This window comes from Anopheles coluzzii, chromosome 3 (assembly GCF_943734685.1).
Source record: "Anopheles coluzzii chromosome 3, AcolN3, whole genome shotgun sequence".
NCBI classification, from domain to species: domain Eukaryota; kingdom Metazoa; phylum Arthropoda; class Insecta; order Diptera; family Culicidae; genus Anopheles; species Anopheles coluzzii.
In genome coordinates, this window is record NC_064671.1 from 87,887,074 (window position 1) to 87,911,869 (window position 24,796).

Genomic DNA, 24,796 nt, shown 5'->3' on the forward strand with positions numbered 1-24,796 from the left:
TCCCAATGAACGGAACATACCCTCTGCTTACAAGTAAATTTGCTTCTCAATCATCCTCTGATGAAGAATTTATCATAAAATTTCTTTCGAGACAGTTCTGAAGAGCCTACATTCGTGTGACCGCTCAAGGCCTTAACTCGTGTTAATCCGCTATTGACTCAGGTTGTAAGAAAATGTATGATATTAACTTGAAATTAAGCCTTACTTACTTCTAAAACCTGAACATTATTAGATATAAATATTGTTATCTAGGGCCGGTCTGGTGGTACAGTCGTCAACTCGTACGACGTGACAACATGCCCGTCATGGGTTCAACTCCCGAATAGACCGTGCCCCCATACGTAGGACTGAATGACTATCCTGCTATGGTACGGTACCAATGAGTCACTGAAAGCCAAGCTCACTTCACTAGTGGGTACATAATGCATATGGCTCGAGCTAAAATTAATGAAAAATCGCAAGGGTCGATCGTACCGGATCGATCGAATTTAGGAAATGTTACCAATGATTCACGTTGATCTTAAACATATCAAACTACATCGTAAGCATCAATAGACTTAATTATTTGATACAAATAAAAACCCCAACGCTGTAAAAATAACTTTAACCCAAGTGATTCATTGGCATTCTTGTCGAGTTACACGCTGGCTGTGAACGCCGTCTTCTGCCACTATCTTAATTACCGTGTCAACAGGCGCACGGATGCCGCCGAATAGCCCCAGCAATTAGCAGCGATCTTGTCAAACAACTCATGCCGCTCTTGCCCGCGCGATTTTTTTACACGCCGCTAGAACGCTGAGATGGTGTTGGGTTGATAATCTCTGATCTCTTGTTGGCGACTTGTCGTTCGATGTTTTCGATGAGGTGTGCGGAAGGAGCAACGGTGCAAAGGGGAGAAAAGAACGAAACAGAACGGCTCACCTACACGCCAAACGCCTCTAGACAGCTCCCTAGAATCGAAGGTTTTATCGAGTGCTGCAGTTATGTCACCTTTTCGATGCGTTCGATGTAAAGAACGAAGATAAATGAGCCGGGGACGCATCGCCACAGCGACACGACACCCACGATGTGTGTCTCGGACAGTACCGAACGTTCCCCGCGTGTGTGGAGGTGTGATGGGTTTTAAATGTAGTCGGATGGGAGTGCAAACCCCCCTCCCTCCTGAGTCTCGGACAAGCGCATGTCGTCGATCTCCTTCGATTATCTGTTTGCCGGGAACAGAACTGTCAGTTCCTGGCGCTTCTCGGAAGAAACGAGACGATGAGTTATATCGTTTGAAGGCAATTTTCCCCCAATAATAATAATCAATCTGCACCGAGACGGGGAGACGCGTAAGGGAGGAGGAGTAAATGGTGCAGGGTAGGGCAGAGAAGAATCGGAAATATTCTGAGGGAAGGAGGCGTTTGTTTTGTGAGATGCGCATCATTCCCCAAAACGCGTACGCGTTTCGATGCATGACCGGATGCTACGCATACAACATAAATGAATCAATGATGGATTGGAATCCACCCACCATTCGGGCTCCGGTCTTCTGTGTGTAAGTGAGTTTTTGTTAGTTCACTTTGTATGATCTTCATCGTTGGTTTGTATGCTTCTCTCGTAGGCCGTAATCAGGGATGAGAAGATAAATTGATTGGTTACAACTTGATAATTTTGGAGATTTTAATAATTTTTATAATTCTTTATTCTACTTTTTGGAGAAAGAGACGATACACATTTGCAAAAATATAACGATAGCTTTGAATTGTATTTTCTATGTACGATGTTTTAGTCAATCACTGTTCTATCAATCTACCCTCTACCGATGCTCTTGAGTGCCTTTTCCGATGTTTATCGTGTGGAAGCAAAACACACAAGTTGCCTTTTCCCGTATCTTGCTCGTTCATTTTCCAAACCACCAAGCAGCACTCTTCTGATTTGGATATTCTGTATCAAGAGCATCCCGAGTGGGCTGGCTGCAAAATGTTTCTTCCGAGTCAACAATCTTCGGTTTCGGCTTCACCTTCCTGTGAACCATCACCCGCGCTTCAAACATTGCCTTCGCTTGTTTGCATGTTTACTTCCATTTTCTTTCCTCTACCGTGTTGATCCGGGCTGGTCGAGAAGGTTTACGGGGTTTGCGAGAGACCCCAGGGGAATCGAGCCTGCGTCGAGAGGGGCACGCGTAATCCATCAAAACAAAGCGCGTCGTCGTTGCATAGCGGAGAGAGAAGCGGAAGAGCAGACAAAACCGTCTCAGACAGACGGCTGCGCGGGACAGGGGCGCATACAATAGATCGCGTTTGATTTAGTACCCATATGCGTGCATGTGAGCCGGTTTTTGTGTGTGAGATTTTGTGGTTTTCGGCATTAATATTTTCTCTGAAGCGTGATCGCACAGCGCGCGCTGTGTTTTGGGTGAGGTTTGACGCTGGAAAAAGATAAACCTTCCGGCACGTGCTCGCGGGAAGGTGTAGGAAAGAAGACACCGAGATCTTTAAATATGCGATTCTGTTACGGTTAGGTTTTTGTTGGTATATTTATGTAAAGGATGAGTAATGTCAGCCTGTTTCGTTTGCATGCGCGTCTGGAGTACGAACGTACGAACAGCATCGAAAACGGAACAAGATTTTTATGTTTGGTGCGGTTGTATCAAGCGGCCTCGTAATGTCTGTTTACAAACCACAATATCTTGTTTGATTATTAACAGGCAACATTGATGTTGCTATTCTCTCAATTCTCATGCGCTGCTTTAGATCAATCATTTATTTATTTACTTAATTCCTCAAGTCCTTGCCTCCCAAGCTGTAGCTGAGTTGCTGAAAGATCAAATTTGGCAACCAGTTCTCTACATTCTTTTACTTTTCAGTTTTATCTATTTCCCCTTTCTGGCTCAATCAAAAAGGCTCTGAGATCATCAGCGCGAGTGGCCATTAACTGTGGCCGAATATGGAAGACTACACGAACAACAAGAACAACGAAATGGGATCACTTTCTTTCCACTTACAGTGTGTCACACTGTACTTCCATGAGTCATGGTTTTAGCAGATCTAAGCCTAAACGATGACATCAGTTTCTGCTTTATGCTTATCTATATAGATCGTCAAAATTTCAATTTTGGAAATGATCTAATCATAGTTCTTTATCCAACATATGTATCCGCTTTTATGACACTGTTTTGTGCATAAAAAAGTCGCAAGCCTGTTGATGGAACTGTTCTCTTTTACTCAGCATGTCTGGAGGCTTATGGGAGGTATCAGTCAGCATCCAGTTGAGATGAGTGAGGATTGTTTTGTGCATTGGATTGTCACCATTCCTTCAATACGAGATATTCAGCAGGAATGGTAAAGGCGATAAATGCACGAGATTCGAACTTCCACTCCAATGCGTATGGCAAGTGGAAGTGATTGCTAGTGATCTTCTTCAAACGACATCTTCAGCAATGTCGAACATCGGTCAACCAACAGACTCGGATGTAAATTGATAGTCGAACAGCGGAAAACTTCATCTTTACGGAAGGTGTTAAATGGGCCATTACGGGCAAGATGAGCTATAAATAGCTTCAAACCCGTCCAGTAGTGGGGATGTTATGCGACAGACTGTTGGAATGATGAGAAAAAATTATGACATGTTTCCGTGAAACGTTATAACCCTGCCGAGACTAGTGCCTCTCCACAGTCACGATTGCTCGTCGCACGGCGATGGTTTTATCACGCAATCGCTCTTAAAGCCATCCAGTAAGATGAAGACATTTGCGAGAGGTGATAAATGTACGCGATTGCTGTGCATGATACCGTGAAGATGGTACGGTGCCGCCCCGAGATTGATTCGATTCACCATCCCCAGACTCGACACGGTGCACAACTCGAGGTGACAAAATCAATCGCCGACAACGGCAACACTCCCCGGCTCTACGCCACCAAAATCGGAACGGAACGGAAGCGGCGAGCGCCTAAAATCAGCTCGCGAGCACCCGAAGTGGTCGGGGACTCGCTGAAAAACGCGATTGCTGTTTAATTGAATTTCCCAAACTAATTAACCGCCCGCGCGCGCAGTGACGATAAATTGAATTACCTTTCTAGCGCTACTCGCTGTTGCTGGCGGTGCTGTGCCAGGATTGTGGAAAATGTGGCATCCAAGCGTACCAAGAGTGTGTGTGTGTGTGTGGCAAGGCGCGAGTATGGGGTACGAATTATAAGTGAGTGTGTGGGTAGGTTGGTGGTGATGGTGGCTCGACGAACTTTGACAACGAAGCGTCATGTCGCATGCGATGAACTTAATCAAAGCACTAAAGTTGAATTCAATAATTTCAATTGATCAATTTCCTGCCGTTGATTACGATCATAAAATATTGACATGACGGATGATGCCGTACGCGGTCGTAGTAGTGGTGGGCTCGGACTTTGGAAGTTGATGCTCCCGTGTTTTTTATTTTTGTTGGGGGCTGCTGTTCGGAAAAATTATTAGGTGTGCCATTCATATGGAGGATTTTGGATGACATTTAAAAAAAAAAGAAATAATGATAGCCATTTCAAGCAAAGTGCGATTTAAGGCACGTGTGGTTTGGAACATTATTAAATTTTCAAATTGAAGCAGTGGGGAAAGTCAATCTCTTTACGCGTTATATTAAATTTTGATTTTAGGAATTACCCTAATGAACGTGTACTTCTTTTGTTATACCTCTATAGGTCGTCTCTTTTACCTCTTTTCTTTTGTGTAATTAACCAATGAGTTAGAATCGTTGTTGGCCACCTGGAAAAGGTTCTAAGACATATTATTGATTGATGTACACCTGGGTATATAATAAGCACTGCAACGAAATGTCGGTCTGAATGAGAATCAATCCCATGCTGGGTGGTTGGAGTCAGCGTGTTTACCGAATAATCTACCGCCACGCTCATCTAGGCTAGCCAATAATCGATTATAATAAATGGATATAATTTCACATGCAGTTGAAGAGGAACTTCGATCTTACTTTAGAATCTTCGTTATTTTTTGCATGATTAAAAGCAAGAATTCAGTATTCCTGTACTTTTTCGTACATGTTACCTATTCATTGCATAGGAATAAAATTAGAGGAATCGCTAATAAGTTCGTATGAACCTATTTTTTCCGTTAGCGTAAAGTGGTTTTGTTTGACACATTTTCGTTTGACTCACTTAATTGGCTCTATAATCGTTATGCCTTTACCATTTGTTTTAAAAGTCATATCACCAGTGCGTATGGAAAATGGGCACCGAAGCCAACACAGATCACATACGTTGCAGAGCGAATATAAAATAAAATTTCCACAATCAATCAAACGTCAACCTTATCATTCAATTACCGGGATGCGTACAAACATCCCAACCCACAGGAAACAGATTCTTCCTAACAAGCCACCCCATAAGCTCGCTGTGCGGTTTGGAAATCGCACAATCGAATTGCCACTTTTGCAAACCGATCATTTTTCATGGTCAACATAAGCAAACACTCACGCAATGTGCAGAGGCTTGGGGGAAAATATTTACCCAAGCATTTTCCCCATAGCCCCCCGGCACCCATGATGCTTGGCGGCCGATCCGATGTTGAGGTTGTGGGAATGGTTGGTCTCTCTTGCCCACGGCAGCATCCGGAACTTTGGACCCAAAAATGATTGACAAGAGTTTGTAGTTCATCGAGAGGGTATGTACAGTAGTGTGGGATGCCTCCTGGCTATGTGTGGTGTTGGGATGGCTTATTTTTACACGTGCGTTGCCAATATTTTGGTAACAACGCATGCTGGCGAACCTCTGTGCGGTGCTACCCAAAAACCTGCGTTCGCATGTGTGTACATACACACAAAATTTGTGCTTTCTGGAGTTTTTTTGTCCACTATAGGGGGAAAAAGTAGCTCACCAATGCATCGGTTGCCATCGGTTTCGTGGTTTCGCTATTTTATGTATGGCGGTGGATGGTTTGCCACCCATCGCGATAGCAGCGTTATTTATGACCACGCGGCTGCTAGTCGCTGGAGCCTGGAGCCGGGCACGCATGCTAAACGTGTGGAGATGGTGAAGATTGAAGGGAGCGAGGTTGAGAGGAAAACGAAAAGTGGACAGCTACTCCGGTGGCGGTTGACGCTTTATGACATAAATAAATATGGTTTTGAAAAATGATGATACTTTTCGCAAACGGACACACACACACAAACACCCAAGCTGTAGAGGCCTAGGAGGGATGGAACATTGGGTGAGTCCTTCGGGGGGAGTGAATTATGTATGCGTTGCGCGTAGCTTCGGGTGTTAGGAGCGACTCAATTTTTGGCGTGCCCACAATATTTGCATTTTTTGTTCCTCTACGAATTCGTTAAGAAACAAGCATATTTCTGGAGATCAAGCCTACTCGGGTGATTATTTCGATACAAGACAAGAAATGACACTTTTGTTCGTTAACAAACTATTGAATTTGCATACGCATAGAGCGTTTGTTGGTAAATATAATTGAAGGTCTTGTTATGTTTGGTTCCGTTCACGAATCTAATGTTTGTCCATGGCCAAATGCTGCATTGCGTTTGTCATGATGAAATATTGAAAGTTTGTACAGCAATGAATAAGTCAAGATCACCCCAAACTATACATAAGTTAAATAGACAAACGGCCACTCTTCATGTTCATTTTCTGATTGGAATTTGGCAAAAGATGACAAATTCGTTGTCGTAGCTATACGTCTAATAATGAAATTCATGACATTTGCTTTATATATGAATTGAATGTTCTTTATTATTACAATTCATGATACTAATAATCATCTTTTTTTCGTTTTATTCCCAGGTATGTACACCAAAACTATCCTTAAGCACAAGAAATGCGGGCTGCAAGCAGCAGAAGCGAATCCACATCGAAATGATGTTCATGAAACATTTACAGTAAGCTCTCGAGTTGCAGTCTTGTCCACGCAGAATGATTTATTTATTCCTAAATAGCCCTTACCGACCACAGCTCCATTAGTGGCTTAATTTATACCCCATCTAGAAGCAGAAAGCACCACCCAATTAAGGAAAGCTCTTTAGCCCGCACCAAAACCGTACGGCTCGGAGCCGAAACTCAATTGTAACGATATCGATATCGGATCTAATTTGCAACATTCTATTGGTCGATGGTTGGGCGATAGGAAGCCACAGATGTTGATTGGAATCAGCGGCACAGGTTCGTTCGGCCCGAGATGGTCTGATGAGATAGGACAGTAAACGACAAGATAGATAAGATCGCCGCTGACCAATTTGGTTTGGTCATTGGAACCGACTTGGTTCTGCGATGTTCCTCCGTGCATATATCCTTTGTGTGATAGTCAAAATTCTCCCCCTCCCATGTCGCATCAGCAACCGTGCCGCTGTGCGGTTCGAGTCTTACCGTAGCGGCAACAGAGTGGTGCGTAGAAAAAAGAAGCTCTCTGGCAGCTTGTCCTAACGTGTTATACTGGACCTTCTGGAAGATCTTGAAGGATTCGCCAAAGTTGGGATACATTTTTTGCATCTTCAGATGTCGGAGAGCATCCTTGTTTTTTTTGCATCATTCCTTACAAGTGTCAGGAATACTTACATTGCATTAACGCTTTAAAGACTCTAATGCATCAAGAATTGTAAATTTTAATTTCCAATATCCAGAGTGCTCTATTTATAGCTCTTTAAAGCATCCCCACTCCAGTTTTTTTCCTATCAATTCGTCTAACAAGCTACTGGCACCGTTGTTGACTTCAGCTGGAAGCGAGCTCTAATTGTGTGCAAGCATTGGGCACACTTTACACTGATTATCACGCTCCGCTGACGCTCGTCATGCATGCGAGAAGAGTCTGCATGTGTCTCGATTGCTCAAAACCAAATCACTGCAGCCGCTCCGATAAGGTGACATGATAGTAGTGTCGGTTTCGTGCTGGAGCAAGCTCCAAATACGGGACAATCACGCACCGTCGCATGTCATCGCTGTGCGAATGTACCTTTTCCATTAACATTTCAAGCCCCAAACCAGAGTCTATATTCGTTGGGTTGGGTTCGAATCTAGCTTCCTCTCGTTCACCCTCAATTGCAATAAATTCGTCACATCCGAGCGAAGAGCTTTCGGTCGGTTTTGTGAACATACACAAAACCATCGAATCGTGGTCGCTGGGATCCTCACAATTGCATACAGCAGAGAGGTTAGATTAAGTAGGGTGTCCCCACTTCAACCCGGACCAGTGTGTCGTTTGTACTGGTCCGGAAATGGAGCCCATATCCGCACACAGAGGCATCAAAGCCGCATGGTGATTCCTTTTTTTTTTTTGGTTGCCTGCCAGTTTGTGCGGTTATTTTAAGCTTGTTTGATGTTGTGTAGTATCGGTCGGCAGCTAATACGCCGTGAACGCAAGGGGGTGCGTGTTTGGTGGTAATTTTTAATCACAACTTACCCCAAAAACCGAAAGCGCATCGCTAAATGCTGCGTTTTTGCTAGGGCTAAGTGCACCTGATGACGGCGGATGGAATGAAACGAAACGGAGAGTGTGGGTCAGTAGGAACTAGATTAAAATTTTCGCAAAAACGTGCACCGCATTACACCACCCCACACAACACAGCTGGTCACTGCTGGGAGGGCGCATGCTGTTGTATTAATTAGTTTATGTAACGATCGTAAAACCTAATCCCAAACCATCACCGCGCTAAAACGTGCGGAGCGCATGGTTCCGAGCACATGGACGTTTAGCATTATGTTGGGCGGCCGCCACGGTACGCCTGGAAAATTGCAACCAAACACGTACAAGTGCTGGCGGGATGCACCAGCCGAGTTGTAACGGTGTGGTGAGAGAGTTTATTTACCATATCCTGGGCGCTGTTCCGGTGGTCAACAACTGTATCGGCAAGGAGAGGCAGGGAGAGCTTAGGGACAACCATAAGGATACTTAGAGAAAGAGAGCGAGCGACGCCCGGAACTAATTGAATCCTAACCGCAAAAAAGCGTTGGTGTGGTAGAGGAAAGTTTTGCAGAGATTTCCCCAGAGTCGGCGAAGCTCTTTGGTTGCGTCGGAAACGAAGGGATAATGAAAATGTGGCACGCACAGGGGGGGGGGGGGGGGGGGAGGGGGTAGTACCTCATCTTCGCCAATTGCATTGGTGCCGGTCGTCAATTGATGTGCTACACTCCGCTGGTGGAAAGGAAACTGCATCATAAAAAAAAAAACAAAAAAAAACTTGATGAAAGGTTTCGTACCGCATCGGAAAACAACATTAGTGGTCCGGATGTGAGGCTCGTAAACAATGCTGGACACAATTCTCGCATTCGCAAATGGAAATGTATAATCCCGCCGTGGAGGGAGAAACTTCTCCATCCCATTTGGTGAAGAGAAGGGGGGAGTATTGTATGTTCAGTAGCAACTTTATGATTTAGTTGTTTTGTTTTACGGTGGTTGTATTTTTCATTTCGCCCTGCGAAGCATTTGATTTGAGCGTTTAGATTACCAGCGTTTGTGTGGATATTTGTGTGGGTTCATCATGTCCCCATCCCCTGTTCATCCCCTGGGTTTTCGACTGGAGTTCGACTGGAATAAAGCGCAACGCTGATGATGAGTTTGAGTTTTAATTCGGTTGTTTTGCTTCTCCCTTGCTGTGTTGGTAGTTGGAACTGATGCTGGGAGTGTTACGTTTGGCCCGGATTTTAAAACAAGAGTTCCAGAAGCGCAACAAACCATATCGCGCAAATTAATTCAGCGGCGAGTCGCTGCAGCAGCGCTCGTCAAATTGCACTGCAGGAAAAGCGATGAAAAAAAGCTGCTTCTAGACAACAAAGGAATGTTTTGTTTTAGTGCGCCGTCTAATATTTAATTGTTTTACATGAAGAAAAAGAGACATTACCCATGTTTACTAACCTTCCTTAATTTGCTTTTCTGATTTAACAGAACACCTTAGAAATAACAAATTGCTTTTGTCGTACAAAGTAAGAGTAAATTCAGTACGTATGGGAGGAATAAAAAGCATAGCGATTGCATAGTTCACAGGTATGCCTCGGGTATTCACTTAATTTTCATTTAAAAAAAAGTTAGGTTCGTCGCTTATTCAACGGTTGAAGTCTTTTTCTCATTAGGCTTAATTACACCTAGCCACTGATGAATAGATTAAGAGATAAGTCACAGTAGATTAACTTATAGAAAGTGAGATAGGAAACAGACGAAAAGGAGCATTCTTGATCGTTACATTCACACTTCGCGTAACTAAATGTCTAAAAATGTGTCAAATTAATGTTTTTTAGTGTGTTTTTTTTTCTTTAAGTAATGTTTTTGTTGTTTATGTCACATTTCTAAAACTAAAATAATTTTGATGTCCATGATTTTTATACTGACTCTACTCTACTCTTTCCCTGCATTAGTCTCTCCCTCCAGTGTTGCTCCATTAAGCTTCGCTCAATTTCAGTAACCTCATTTTTGTTTAATTCAATCCTGCCATCCTTGACCACCACCCGTGACAAAAACATCCAGCACGATGTAATGACAGACAACGGAAGGGCGTATCATTTGTAATATCTTTTCCCCCACAACCTACCAAAAGGAAACACGCAGCACAAGACTAGCCCTTTTTTGTCCGCTACATGCAGCGATTCCGTGGTATGTCCGTATGTCCACCTTAGTAGAATGAAACAAAAAAGAAAAAGAAGAAGCAAGTCTTGATGCTGGTTGTAAACGCTTGTTTCATTGCGTCTCGGTTGGTGGCAGAGTGGTTAAAGCAGAGAGCGAGAAAAAAATATGATAAATTAGTGCAGCAAAAAGTATATCTGTGAAATATATTCACGAAAAGGGGCTGGCTGTGATATTTGGAGGAAATTTGAATAGGAAAGTGTACACCTTTATCGCTGGTCGGTTTGCAACTGTATATTCGTTTGTCCTTTTTTGTATATAATAATTCATGCAGTTCATAGTTCATGTAGATCGAGCAGTTTCTAACGTCGAGTAGTTTATAACCTAATCTTAGTTTCCTAACGCTTTGTTTTATGCAATTCAAATTTATGTTCGAAAATAATTATTCTAATTCCAACATTCCCGGCCACCAAAGAAGAACTTCTTTAAATTTCATGCAAAATATAAATCCAAAAATGAGTTCAAAAAAGAATTCAAAAACAGTTCGACTCTTGAACCTGACGCTTATCTCCTATCATACTGCTCGTGTGTGTAGATGTGTGAATGTGTGTTGCGTGTATATTGTTCTGCCATGAGTGCGAAATGTAAACAATGTCGCGTGGCTTGCAGCTGCGCGTTACTCAGTGCCAGTGGTTTCCTTCTGCTCTAAGTTGCTAATTACGTCCGGATTAGGCAAAACTGCCAGACGATTAGCTGCGCGGACGATTTGCTTCCCTGAAGCAGTGCGCAGTGTAACGACGCGAACAACATCGTCCTTTCCAGGGTGTACTGCAACGATGCGCCCCATCGGCCACGAGGTAGGATGTACATTGTCTTCCTTAATAATCACCAGTGTATTTTCTTTCAGAACCGCTGATTTCCCGTTGCAATATTTGGCTCGAGCTTGTAACTGCTGCAGGTACTCCGGATACCATCGAGCCCAAAAGGTTTGCAGATGTTTTTGTACCAACTGGTATTCCCTCAAATAGTTGCTCGGTGTCTCGGTGTAATCGATGATTGGTACCGCTTGCAGATTGCCACCGACGAGGAAGTGTCCCGGTGTCAATGGTTCCAAGTCCGACGGCTCATCGGATAGAGGTGTAATTGGTCGCGAATTCAAACATTGCTCTACCTGGGCAAGTAGGGTAAGCATGCTCTCCTGTGTGATGCTTGTTGTTCCTATTGTTCTGACTATATGCTTTTTAGCTGCCTTCACCGCCGCCTCCCATAAACCTCCAAAATGTGGTGCTCTTGGTGGGATAAACTTCCACTTCATATGATTCATCGCGCACCAATCAAATATAGCAGCTCGATCGTGTTCGTCGCTCTTTAGCATCTTGTAGACGCGATTCAGCTCATGTGCCGCTCCCTTAAAGGTGGTTGCATTGTCGGAATGCAGTTCACTGATTTGACCACGACGTGCAATCAAACGACGAAGTGCATTGATAAATGCTGTTGATGTTAAATCGCCAACCAGTTCGATATGTACCGCTCTTGTTGAAAAACATACAAATATGGCGATGTATGCTTTAATCGGACTTCTGTTGCGTATGGTTTGTTTTATATAGATTGGTCCGCAATAGTCTACTCCGCATACTGAGAATGGTCTTGTTGGTGTGACTCGTGATGTTGGCAAATCGGCGATACTTTGCTTAATAAGTGTGGGTTTGGCCTTAAAACATGCGTGGCAACTGTGGTACACAGACTTGCATAAATTGCGACCGCCAATTATCCAAAAGCTTTGGCGTAGTGTTGTTAAAAGCAGTTGTGGTGCAGCATGCAGCTTACTCAAGTGTATCGAAACAGCTAGTAGTGCGGACAGTGGATGTTTCGATGATAATATTACCGGGTGTTTTTCTGATTCCGACAGATGTGCGTTACTGAGCCGGCCACCAATGCGCAGAATACCTTGCGTATCTATGAAAGGGGAAATCCATTTCAGTTTGGAGTTCTTCGGAATCTCTTTGCCCTTCTGCAGGTGTTGTATCTCCTCGGAAAAGGTGTCTTGTTGCGAAAGATAACACAACTTGAGTTCTGCCGCCTTGAGTTCGTCTACAGTGAGCGGTGGGATATCCTTAGCATGGACCTTGTTTCCTACGCGGCGCTTTGCGTTTTGTATAAAGCGCAAACAATGTGCAACAACTCTTTGCAGTTTGTGGTAGATCGAAAATCGTGAGAACAAACTGTTTCGAAATTCGCAGATTAATGCTGTGCTTGCAACCCGTGACGATAGTTTTTCTTCTTCTGCGCTCTCATCTTCGCTTGGTGATGGTGTGTTCTGTGGCCATTCTTCCGAGTTGCGTGCTAACCAATGTGGCCCGTGCCACCAGCGCTCACACACTAGCAACTTTTCCGGCGTTAAACCTCGCGAAATGTCGTCTGCTGGATTGTCCGAGCCTGGAACATGCTTCCAGCATTGTATTCCAGCCGTGTGCTGAATTTTTGCAACCCTGTTTGCAACGAAGGGCTTCCATCGATTTGGTGCTGAATTCAGCCAGTGAAGGACAGTCATGGAATCGGTCCAACAGATGGTGGTAGCAGAAATTTTCAGTGATTGCTGGACTTTCTCGTAAAGAAGTGTGGCTAGTCGTGCTGCACATAATTCCAATCGAGCTATGGAATGTGAATTGGATAACGCAACGACCTTTGACTTGGCTGTTAGCAGCTGCACGGTGACTCCTTCCATGCTTTCAGCCCGAATGTAGCAACAAGCACCATATGCTAGTTGTGATGCGTCAGCAAAGATATGAATTTGCAGACTTGTTGCCGTGCATTGCGATATGTACCGTGGGACTGTCAAATTGCGTAGTGAAGATAATGTAGAGTGAAATTTCGACCATTCATGCTGTAAGTGCGATGGTAGCTCGCTGTCCCAGTCATATGCCTTTCCATGAATCTTGAGAGCCCATAGTTGCTGCATGAACATCTTTGCGATGATGATCGTTGGGCCCAGTAGCCCGAGGGGATCAAATATCTTGGCGATATATGACAAAATTAACCTTTTCGTCATGCTGGGTGTTGTAGGTGGTATCTCAATACGAAACCGTAGTGTATCAGTTGCCGGTTCCCAAACGATGCCTAGTGTGGATACTTGTTTCGAGCTCTTCCACTCGTGCGAGAGTTGTACCGCCACATCTTCTGAAGGAACGTTCTTCAATGCTTCGGAGCGGTTCGATGCCCATTTCTTCAGCGTGAAACCAGCTGAATTTAGCATGTCTGAGATTTGCCTTTGTATAACGATTGCTTCGGACAAATCATCGGTACCCGTTAGCAAATCATCTACGTAAAAATCGTTCATGACCGCGTTCATTGCCAAAGGATACTCTTCCTTGTGGTCAAGAGCAATCTGTTTGAGGGTCCTGGTTGCCAAAAATGGAGCAGAGGCTGTGCCGTACGTAACCGTCTGTAGCTCAAAGGTCGATATAGGATCTGCAGGATGTTCTCTGTACCGGATGCGTAGATAGTTACGATCATGAGGGCTATGTAAAATTTGCCGATACATCTTCTCTACGTCTGCAGTGAGAGCAATGGCACGAGAACGAAACCGAAGGATAATCGATAAAAGATCTTCTTGAACGACTGGTCCCACTAAGAGTTTATCGTTCAATGAGTAACCACTCGAAGTCTTACAGGATGCATCGAACACGACACGCACCTTCGTGGTTGTGCTTGACTCTTTAACGACAGCGTGATGTGGGAGGTAGTAATGCTCTACCGAATCGTTTGCAGGACTGGTAAGCCGCTTCATATGCCCCAAATGCTCATATTCTTTCATAAATTTCACATACTCTCCTTTCATTTTAGCATTGGTGTTCAACCGCCGTTCGATAGAACGCAGTCTGCGATCGGCTATTTCCTTCGACTCTCCTAAAACGATATTAGGGTTGGAGTTAAATGGCAAACTAACGACATACCTTCCACTTGAGTTGCGAACAGTTGTTGCTGCGAAATGCTTCTCGCAAGTATTCTCCTCAACCGATAGCACAGGATCCTCGGCTATGGTTTCACTCTCCCAGAACCGCTGCATGGTCTCCTCCAGTGGGGTGTCGTATGCAGATAGATGGCACAGCCGCGGACCGACTGACGAATGATGAGTGTTGCCGGTGACAACCCAACCAAAGTGGGTTTCGACCAGCCACGGTTTGCCTCTACCGATAGAGCACTTGCGACCGGTGTGGAGCTCCCAGAACGTATCGCCTCCGATGACGATGTCGATTTGCCCCGGACTGTTAAAGGTGCTGTCCGCCAATGCCACGTCCGGCATTTTCCATGAAGAGACGTCCGTTGGTGATGTAGGGATGTTTGCGGATGGCGTGTCCAGAACCAAGAAAGTCATCTCCGTTGCGAAGGGTTGTGTCTTGGACTGAACGGTAGCGACGATGGAACCCTTGATCTGCTGTACTGCATTGCCGATGCCCGATACAGCGACGTTGACCCTTTTGCGACTCGTCAGCAGTTTCCGTGCGAACTCCTCAGCGATGAAATTCGACATGGATCCCGAATCCAACAACGCCCTTGCTTCATGGGTGTTCCCGTAGTCATCCTTGATCTGGATGTTTGCCGTCGCCAGAAACACATTGTCTTCATTCGACTGAGCTGACAATGTTACCGTTGCGGGTGGAGCATAGGGTGGTGAATGATGTAGAAGTGTGTGATGACGCTCACGACACGTGCGACACGAATAATCCGACTTGCACGCTCTAACCTGATGATTGCTGCTCAAACAGTTCCAGCACAGCCGCTTCGATGCGACGACGTCCTGTCGCTGTTGGACCTCCTTGGCGATGAACACTGGACAGTTGCGCAGTGTGTGGTCTTCGGAACACTCCAATGGACACTTTGGCTGTTGGGTGTGCGCAGTCGATGCAGCAGGAGCCGAGCGAGATGTAGCTGCATTCGCGATGAATCTCCGTTGCCCTGGTTGACGAATGAGACCGGCCACCTTGATACCACTAGCTGCTTGATCCTTCACGAAGTTGTTGGTCGATTTCAAGATTTGGATACGATCTTGCACGAAGTCGATCACATCCTTATATTTGTCCGTCGTGAAGTGCACGGAATGTTTCTCCCAAGCCAACAATGTCTCTCGATCCAACTTCATCAGCAGCATGTTTGAGAGGGGTGTGTCCCACGAGTCAACCGGTTCGTTCAGCTTTTTCAACCCGTTGACGAAGCGGGTGAATTCATCCACCAGGTGCGTGAGCTTGTCAACGCACACCAATTGCACTCCCGGAAGGTAGTGCAATTTGCGATAGTATTCGCGAATCAAAAGACGAGAATTGTCGTGCCGTTTAAGAAGCGCCGCCCAGGTAACCGAATAGTTGTCCGCCGTTAAAGGTGTATGCTCGAAGGGTACCGCCGCGTCCCCCTTCAACGATGACAGTAAGTATTGTAGCTTCGCGATAGATGGAAGCTCGGCTGAAGCGTCGATCATTGCGATGAAGCGATCTCGGAAAGAAAGCCATTTTGTGTGATCTCCGTCAAATGTTGGAAGTTCGATTTTGGGCAAACGTAAGTTTGGCGCGTGGGGTCGACCGAATGCAAGCGTTGAGGAAGCCAAGCCCGTTGTATCGTTGAGCGAACCTTCTTCCTTTGGCTGTCTTTCCCGTAGAAATGATTTTAGCTTGCGACAGCGTTCTTCAATGTCGATCCGTTCCATTATGCTGGCTTCGACCGCTTCGTCTTTATCTTCAAGCTCTTCCAGTTTCGAAACTGCGGTGAAAAACTCTTCCTTATGTTTCGCCAGATCTTCTAACACCTCCGGAATCTGCTTGGCATCATCACTCGAATATTTCGCCTGGAACCGTTCCAGCGATTTTATGTTCTCCAGGGCGATCCTCTTTTTCAGTTGCACTGCTTTAATTTTCTTATCCATTGCACAAAGAAAATACTGCGATATCACACGAAAATAACGAACAAAGCGATGGCGCGAAATTCAAAATGATGGCGTGTAACCGACCGTTGCCCTTGATGCGGGGCGATATGCGATGGCGGGAATTGTCACGGAATGACTTGCACACTTGACGACGAATACCGAATTCCACTCTTGATGCAGAATGAAACTTATTTCTTCTCCGTATATCACGATCCGGTTCGAAGGACCAAAAATGTGAAATATATTCACGAAAAGGGGCTGGCTGTGATATTTGGAGGAAATTTGAATAGGAAAGTGTACACCTTTATCGCTGGTCGGTTTGCAACTGTATATTCGTTTGTCCTTTTTTGTATATAATAATTCATGCAGTTCATAGTTCATGTAGATCGAGCAGTTTCTAACGTCGAGTAGTTTATAACCTAATCTTAGTTTCCTAACGCTTTGTTTTATGCAATTCAAATTTATGTTCGAAAATAATTATTCTAATTCCAACAATATCTGTTATACCCTCGCCTGCCTTTTGTTTGTATGGCTTTTTTCCTGGCCAAGAGTACCCACCTTTTTTTACAACAACACGGAATCACATCCTTTGTGCGAGAGGTTGCTCAAGATGGTCAGCGAAAGAGCTCGGATCAGATTTGTAATTGGTAGTGATTATGACGAATTGGCAGGAGCGGGCATCATCTTTGCCTTCCCAGTGGTTTTTGGAGAGGATTACACTCGTGTCCTTTGTCACCAGCAGATGGTGGTGGTGGTAGTGTTGAGTTAATTAGATTGGCGAGTAGCATTATCCACCCAAGCGGAACTAGCTAAAAAAAACTACCAGCTGCACTTTTTGCAATTGCACTTACTGTCCGGAACCGCGCGTTACATTCCCCATTTTAAATGTTCGCTTTCTTTGTTCGCGCAGCGAGAATACGTGTGCTACTCGCGTGGCTCGCGTTCCGTGCAATATTGAACCGCCCTACAGACAAGGATGCAGTAATATTAATCTATCTGTACTACCCTTTGTACCTCTCGCTGCTCCCATCCCCTAAAATGGACTAATTCGATTTGACCATTTAAACATCGAAAGCTTCCGCCAAAAGCGTGGTGAATTTAAACGTAAAACAGCTACCGATGGCAACAGCCAACATGTGTGTGTGACCAAGGCGACCAAGGGGTGTGTTGCGAGCAAATGGAGTAGAAATTCATTTAATTACCGCCGTCGCCGGTTTTGTACACAGGCCATCATAATGGTCCAGCTGGCAGCTGGCGTAAGGGCGAACGGAGCGGGAAAGGGCCAAACGCTTCGGGCCAGTGCAAATGTATAGATATCGCGTAAACATATGCGTTTCTGTTTTCTATGCAATTGGTTGGTTTGTTGGTTGAAATAGCCCAACCGCGGGCCTCAAAATATAATCGTACCGGTGTTAAAATGTACCATTAAAGAGGTGGCAATGTTTGCACGCGAGAGTGTATGTTTGTAGGTGTTTGTGTAGTTGCACTCGAAGCTGGATTTTCACGGATCATTATTTCAAATCAAAATGAAGGTGTGTTGCTACGAGTTTAGCGGTGCATAGGGGCGGTGTGTTGTGTGGGACGAGCAGTATTAATATTCGTGCACAAAACGGAGTGCGTGTTTGGGCTCGAAACAATATCACACCTCTAATTTAATTGCTTTATGTCGCGACACCCGGAAGGAAACGGGCGCGATCGACACCTCGGTGCTCTGCTTCTGCTTATGCGTTTATGCTTTTAGGATGGCACACGCGCGATATGCCGTAGGGGTGTACACACACCCCATCAATTTTGTTTTTGCTGCTTAGAACATCGGGGATAATCCGCTCGTTTTATCACATTGATGACAAACACGAACGCGAGAGTGATGTTCATAGGAAGCTAGCGAGGCTTTTCATTAGTGGGACATTTCGTGGGTCGGCTCATCTACATGATAACTGGTTTGAATTTGTTATGAGCTTAAATTGGACATTATGTGTTTAGCATATCTTTGTCGTACGTCAACTTTGAAATCTTAAATGGTATAACACATATGGTGTTGATTTACTAAAAAACGAGAATTGTATATCTTACTTTGCATAAGTTACATTTAATACGTCTTTTTGTTATTATTTTCATTTAATGTGCTGCTGATTTTTCATTCGTATTTTTGAATATTTAGCTTAATTTATGTTGTTTAAATTTTCAACATGCATCATAAATTTGACTCAATTTATGTTTTCCTCAAATCTTTTGTCTTATCTTACATTTTATTTTAATTTATTTAAGAGTTGTCTAGTTGTGTTTTTGTTGTTTTAACTCATTTCTTTTTAATGTTTACCCAAAAAACTACTTTTCACTAACGTTTTTAGTTTTATTGCAGCTACATTTGTGTATCTCTTTTTGGTTGTTTTTTTTTTAGCCAAGAATAGATCCAATGATTCAGAGATAATGCATTTATTTATTTATATCAAATGACAGTCATTACCCGTGCAACCGTTTTTTTCCGCCGTCTCGGAACGATTTCTAGACCCAGCTTACCATTGTATCTTAATGGTGGTGGAGCTCCGATCTACATATGGCACCGAAAGGGGCAATGCGCCGTTTGATCGGCACCATAAATCTTACTCCCATTACTGCATGCTTGCTTGGTTTGTTTATTTTTTTTCTTCTACTCTTCAGTTCAGTTTCCGCTGCCATTTTGCACTCCCCATGTCGCGTAACAGTTCATCGATCTTCGGAACTCGATGTGGTTTATGTGCCGTTTCTGGTGTGTGTATTTTTTTGCTCCCTTCATGCTTCTTCTCCATGCTGCGATCGTACGCGGCGATAATGTGTTTGACAGTTTTTCAAATTGATCGTCGTTTGCCACACATAGTCGAGCGGCGTGCGAGTGTGTACGCTTTCATGCTCGCTCCCAATCGTTTGTAGGAAAAATAATACAATTATTACTACTATTGCCACTAAAGGATAGGATGACACGGTTGCTCACCCGAGTGTGCTGTTCGAAACGAGTGCGTGATCGATGTCGATGCATTTCTTAGCTTGCACTTGCGTCGAAGAAAGAGTGCGGCGGTGGGAACGATTTATAGTGCCGTGCTATGCGGGATTGAAGAAAACTCATTATACCAGGCACATCGTGGACACAATCGTGTGCATTCATAGTGGCGGCAAGATGATGATGATGATGCGGTGATCATCTAGTGCTGAAGATATTCACACCCGACGTACAATGACTGCTTTTGGGGTAGTGTTTTCGAGAGCATAAAAGCATCAGTCTCTGTGCCCAACGATCATAAGGTCGAAGCAATAAAAAACTACACTAAAACATGACCTATACCGTGGACTTGTGCTCTAGGCTGAGGTCTTGCCGAGCACTTGAGCTGGGTTCAAAGTGGAATGCTGATCTATGACCAACTCCTCCAACCAACGAACAGTCACTCCGTAAATGATGCCGCCCATGGTGCAAGATTGAAATCGGAGTCAATGAAATGCGTTCCTTTCGTTTGCACAGCATCTGGTTTGATGGTTCAGCATGATCATGCCTTATGTGAAGGAATGTTGTTAATTTCCTGGTAATGACCACAGCGCTCGCCGCGCGCGCACGCCATCAGATGTGCAAAAATGCGATGACTCGTGCGGAGGATGCTGAAACGTCATCAAACGTTTGGTTACACGTCATCGATGGGGTTTGACCTGCTGGGCTTGGGGATTTAAACACGCCCCGGGTAAAACCCGCACCAAAGAGGTGTTAACCCATCTGCACGGATTTCTTCCTGTCCGGTACATACTCGTCTTGGTTAATCATTCTGTTGATCGATGAGTCAACGATTGCCACTTGGAGCTTTTCTGTTTACCGAATGCAATGGGGCATCCTCCCTCCGGTGAGAGATTGTGTGAAAATATTCAAAAAATGCAAATTCCAGCTTCAAATTCCGCATTGTTTGGGTTTGCGTCGGTGTCGAGTGTGTTTGCTCAACGACTGTCACTTGGTGTCTGACCGTTGCGCTAATAACAAACAGCTGCCAAAGTGGCACAAGCGACAGGGGACTCTTCTACGGTCCGCGCTTAGGTGTTTGAGGTTGAGGTGAGTACACACAACAAGTTTCCTTTAGCGCAAATCTATCGTCGTCCAACGCAGGTGAGTCAGGTAATTGCGAGCGGTGGAATCTCGGCAAATGATTCCACGCGTGTGCGGAGATTGATAATGGAATTTTGAAAAGGGAAAATGAGCGGAATGTTTAAGCATTAACATTGCTAATGTGAATTATTTGACGTACAATCTATAATTAAATTACAGCTCGTATGCTAATGCTACTGGCAGTGTAGTCATTTTATTGGTATTTTCCTTTGTTTCCTTTGTTTTTGTACCCATATCATCATGTTGGTTGTTTTCTTGTGTTAATTAATCATGTCCATTTGGAGTTATGCAAATTTCAACAATAATATGATGTTAATATTCATTTATTGTTATTAGCATATGAAGGTATATTTTTGTTTCGCATATTTTGTTTTCTGATGTGAAAGTTTGGCACACAAGCTAACCCTGCAATGGTATCTTTTTTGTCATGCTTTATAATATTAGGATGTGAAATTTTAATTTTGCTATTTTTTTGTCCATAATGTCCATAAACATATTATTTTTTAATTTTAAACTCTGTATGCATTTTTTGCTACAAAATCTTATTGTGATCGAAGAAATCGCTTGCTGTCTTATTGGTATATATCCACAAGGAAACCCTTTTACTTCACATCCCTGTCCTGGCTTTCATCCAATCCTTGCTTAGAGTATCAGCTTTCATCTTGCCACATGTTTCATTCTGTGCTGATGGCTCAAACAATTCCCTTTCTTGTACACATCGGATGCAGGAATCTGTATCTGCTAAGATCAATTACCATCCTGCAGTTGACTTTTGGTATGTGTGTGTGTTTCTCACATTAAGCAGAAAGCTAGTAATTGGGCATTAATGGCGCCTGGTGAAACACAAGAAGCGCGTTCACATTAACCGAAATTGAAATTCCATTTGCAGCGCAGACACGCTGATTCTTCCATTCTCACGTGATGCGAGTGATCTGGAGTTTGTCAGCGTGCGATGATGCTAATGTCACTTGACGCAGCAATTGAATCAAGAGTGAGAACAGAAAAAAGCAACCAAAAAGAATGTCCTCGATATGTATGAGAAAGATTGTATGCATGATGAAATTTGCTGCAGACACTTCTCCAATTGGAAGGTACTGAGGAACAAAGTAATTGATATGGGTTTTTTTTCGTTTACAAAGAACACTGTGTATGCGTGGATCTAAAGATGCAAGCTCAGTTTGCGCTGAGACTTTATTTTTTGCCCACTTTACTCATTTACTCCTGCACTGGGAAAAAGATCCTTATAGCGAATATTGGATCTCGATTGCTACCAGAGTGCTGGCGCCCATGTGTTTTAATTGATGATGGACGTCTATCGTGCGTATCCTTAATCCCTACCCGGCTTGAATCGAATGCCAATTCCATATGCCCAACAAACCCATCCAGTCCCACTTAGTCGCCATTTGCAGTGCAGCAGGTTCTGCAGAGTCCGCGTAGATGGGGTCATAAATTTCCGATTAGCGTAAATTTATCGTCCTATAAAATTGTGAAAAATACTGCACTCTTCTCGCACTCTCGGTCAATTTTTTCCCCGTATTTAATCGATTGCCGGACTCTGTGGTTGAATGTCTGGTCTTGCAAAACAGTAAGTTGCAACTGTAGGGGAAAAGGGTTGGCAGCGCAGCGGTTGAGACACGATGCTGAGCATTGATAGTTGAATTAGAACAGACGCTAGCTATTTGAGGAAATAACACAAGTAGCCGGACCAGACGTCCTCCATTGTACGTATATGGACATTGTCCGCCAACCCGACGCAGTCCTTATCGCGATCCGTCTACGCGCGCCGTCCTTGCCAACGATCGAAGCAGCAGAAGGAAACGTTCTTTCAAGTCTGATCGATCGGTCATTTCCAATCAAGCCCTTATCTTGCGGTTTGCACGGTAAGCAAGGCATTAAATTTGTGCAATAACACAAGAGCACTCTTGCTTCTTGCCCCTCAAGGATGCGAACTGTGGCCTTTCTTTTGTAGCAGAAAAAGTGACAGCTTGACCGGACTTGGCAGCTTGATGGTGGTACTGTCAAAATCGGCCGCCCAATACGGATGAGCACTGCTCAAATGGGTGGAATCCAGATTAACGATTATCGGGCCCTGAACCACGCAACACGGTTGGGGGACGCTTCACTGTCTATCCGTTTATCGGTCATCCGCCTCCCAGTTGGCGAACATCATGAACCTGTCAATCAGATTCGCTTCGATGGCAACCGCTTGATATCAAACCGTTCATTCCGTCTTATGGGCGGGTTTGAACTCCCGCCTGTGTGTGGGTGCTGTCCTTGGATTGATAAAAAGGAGCAGTTGTTGCTTGCACTGTTCCAACGATGGAATAACCGTCCGTCGCGTAGACGCTAAAAACCGGAGGTCTAGTAAATCGAAGGAAAGGTAATATCTGCCGGTAGTAATGATGCTGCTTGCATTGCTCAATGTAGGGCCCAAGCACATCAGAGGAATTACCGGCAGGTTCGCTAGTATGTCGTTGGTGCCAACGTATGGTATTGTATGTTCTCGTGATTTGGGGACGAGATCGGGATGAGATTCGATCACGGAAAAGTAATTTTCACGGTGGGAAGCTGGGAGTAAACGTTCGTTGAGCTCGCGTTTTCAACCGAAGCTAGCCGTGCGGTATCTTGGTGAAGAGTTTAGGGTGATCTTTTCCCTGCGCCACTGATCTCGCTGGCAAACGAGATGATATTTTTATCTCGAGACGTTGCTCGAGAGTCCGGAGGTAAACATATGGCACCGGAATGGTACTTGAATTGTAGACGGTGGTGCATATGTATACAAACGCTCATTAGCGAGAGCGCGAGAAAAGTTCATACAAATGGTCCCGGCGCATGTGGAAGGCGCTCGTGAATGAAAATTATTTTTAGCGCACAGCTGGGTAGTGGGGAGATTCACTCTGTGCCTGGTTTCTACGGGAGATGATAATAACCCACGAGAGAAGAGTGTGCTTGAAGATAACATACTTTTTTGTGAAAATCCTATCTTATCATCTATTGTCCAGAGCTATGCAAATACGCTGAAAGACGCTGCAGTTTTTAGAGGAAGATTCGTAAGGCTGATCAGATATTTAAATTCAAAATGTAGCTTGATAGAGCGCAAAATAGTGATCGTATGAATCATAGTAAAACAATCTAAACTAAAAATAATTATTGTTATCAAATGTCTCAAATGTCCACGTGCTGCTAAAACTTGTCCAGCCCTGTTCACCAGACCAGTTAGCAAGACCGTTCAAAGTAACGGAGATGCGTAACACTTCGTAACGCTGTGTAACGCTTCTCAGCGCGTGATGCGTGTGCGTCATCGTACCGCTGTGCGACAAAAAGCAACTCGTCACGTTGCGTGGTTGCATCGTGAAAACGTGCGGTTCAGCACGCAACACGGAGCATGCTCGATGCGTGTCGTGTACTGGGCTGCGTAGCGAAGCAGCAAAAAGAGGATGTCAGAAGTGGGGTTCGAACCCACGCTCCCTTACGGGAACCAGAGCTTAAATCTGGCGCCTTAGACCGCTCGGCCATCCTGACTTGTGCTGGCTGTGAGTCAAAAGCGCTATAGAAACAATTCATCCCATGGCCGCACACAGAAAAGTGTTCGATGTGTTGATGCTGTTGACGGAGGCGGGTATGTAGATTTACGAGCGTTGTAAGTTAATTACAGCATGCCGCTGTTGCTATTTTCTCGTTCACATGTTTGATTAGGTGGTATTTCGTTTGCAAGTGCGTTCATGTCAAATGCTGTTATTGTTCTGTTGGTGATTTAATTTTAGATTGCTCAGCAGAACGTATCGGTTTGGCATGCAAACTTGCCTATAGTTTTGTACGATTTGACATCGCATTTAGGTAAAGTTCATTGGTTTAGCGGTTGATGAGGATTTATCTTATCGTTAAACACCGATTCGACAGGAAGCTATCAGAGAAAATACTTGTGTTCTCTTTTTGTCGGGGGAACTCTTTACAAGCACGTTGACAATGCTCGCTGAGTTGTGAAAATGAGAAAAGTTGATTTGCTTGTTTCGGAAAACTTTCCTTTCTCGTTCTTCAGAGCATCCCTTATGCGCGCGCGTGCATGGCATCTTGCGGTGGTCTTTATTATTGCCCGCGGCGAGAGCGAAATCTGCATACCGTTGCCGATGAGCATCTAGGTTGGTGTGCTGCGGGTGCGGGCGCAAATATGGTGGCGGCAGTTTTCAATATCACCTAACGCCGCTGCCGCGTGTGTACCGGGGGTGCCG

At 44.5% G+C, this 24,796-nt stretch overlaps 1 protein-coding gene, 1 long non-coding RNA gene and 1 other non-coding gene across 5 annotated transcripts in view; 2 read left to right on the forward strand and 1 right to left on the reverse strand.

Annotated features, from left to right (window-relative positions):
* Positions 1-24,796, forward strand: part of LOC120958783 (matrix metalloproteinase-2) — a 270,470-nt gene that overhangs the window by 25,551 nt on the left and 220,123 nt on the right. The gene's annotated exons all lie outside the window — the stretch shown is intronic.
* Positions 10,502-14,464, forward strand: LOC125907367 (uncharacterized). 2 transcript variants are annotated; one of them, XR_007452589.1, is made up of 3 exons: positions 10,567-11,717; positions 11,779-14,306; positions 14,377-14,464. It is a non-coding gene; the product is annotated as an uncharacterized LOC125907367 (long non-coding RNA). The 2 variants fall into 2 exon arrangements; XR_007452588.1 differs by lacking the exon at positions 14,377-14,464 and having other exon boundaries at positions 10,502-11,717; positions 11,779-12,110.
* Positions 24,006-24,089, reverse strand: Trnal-uaa (transfer RNA leucine (anticodon UAA)). Its single transcript has one exon. It is a non-coding gene; the product is annotated as a tRNA-Leu (tRNA).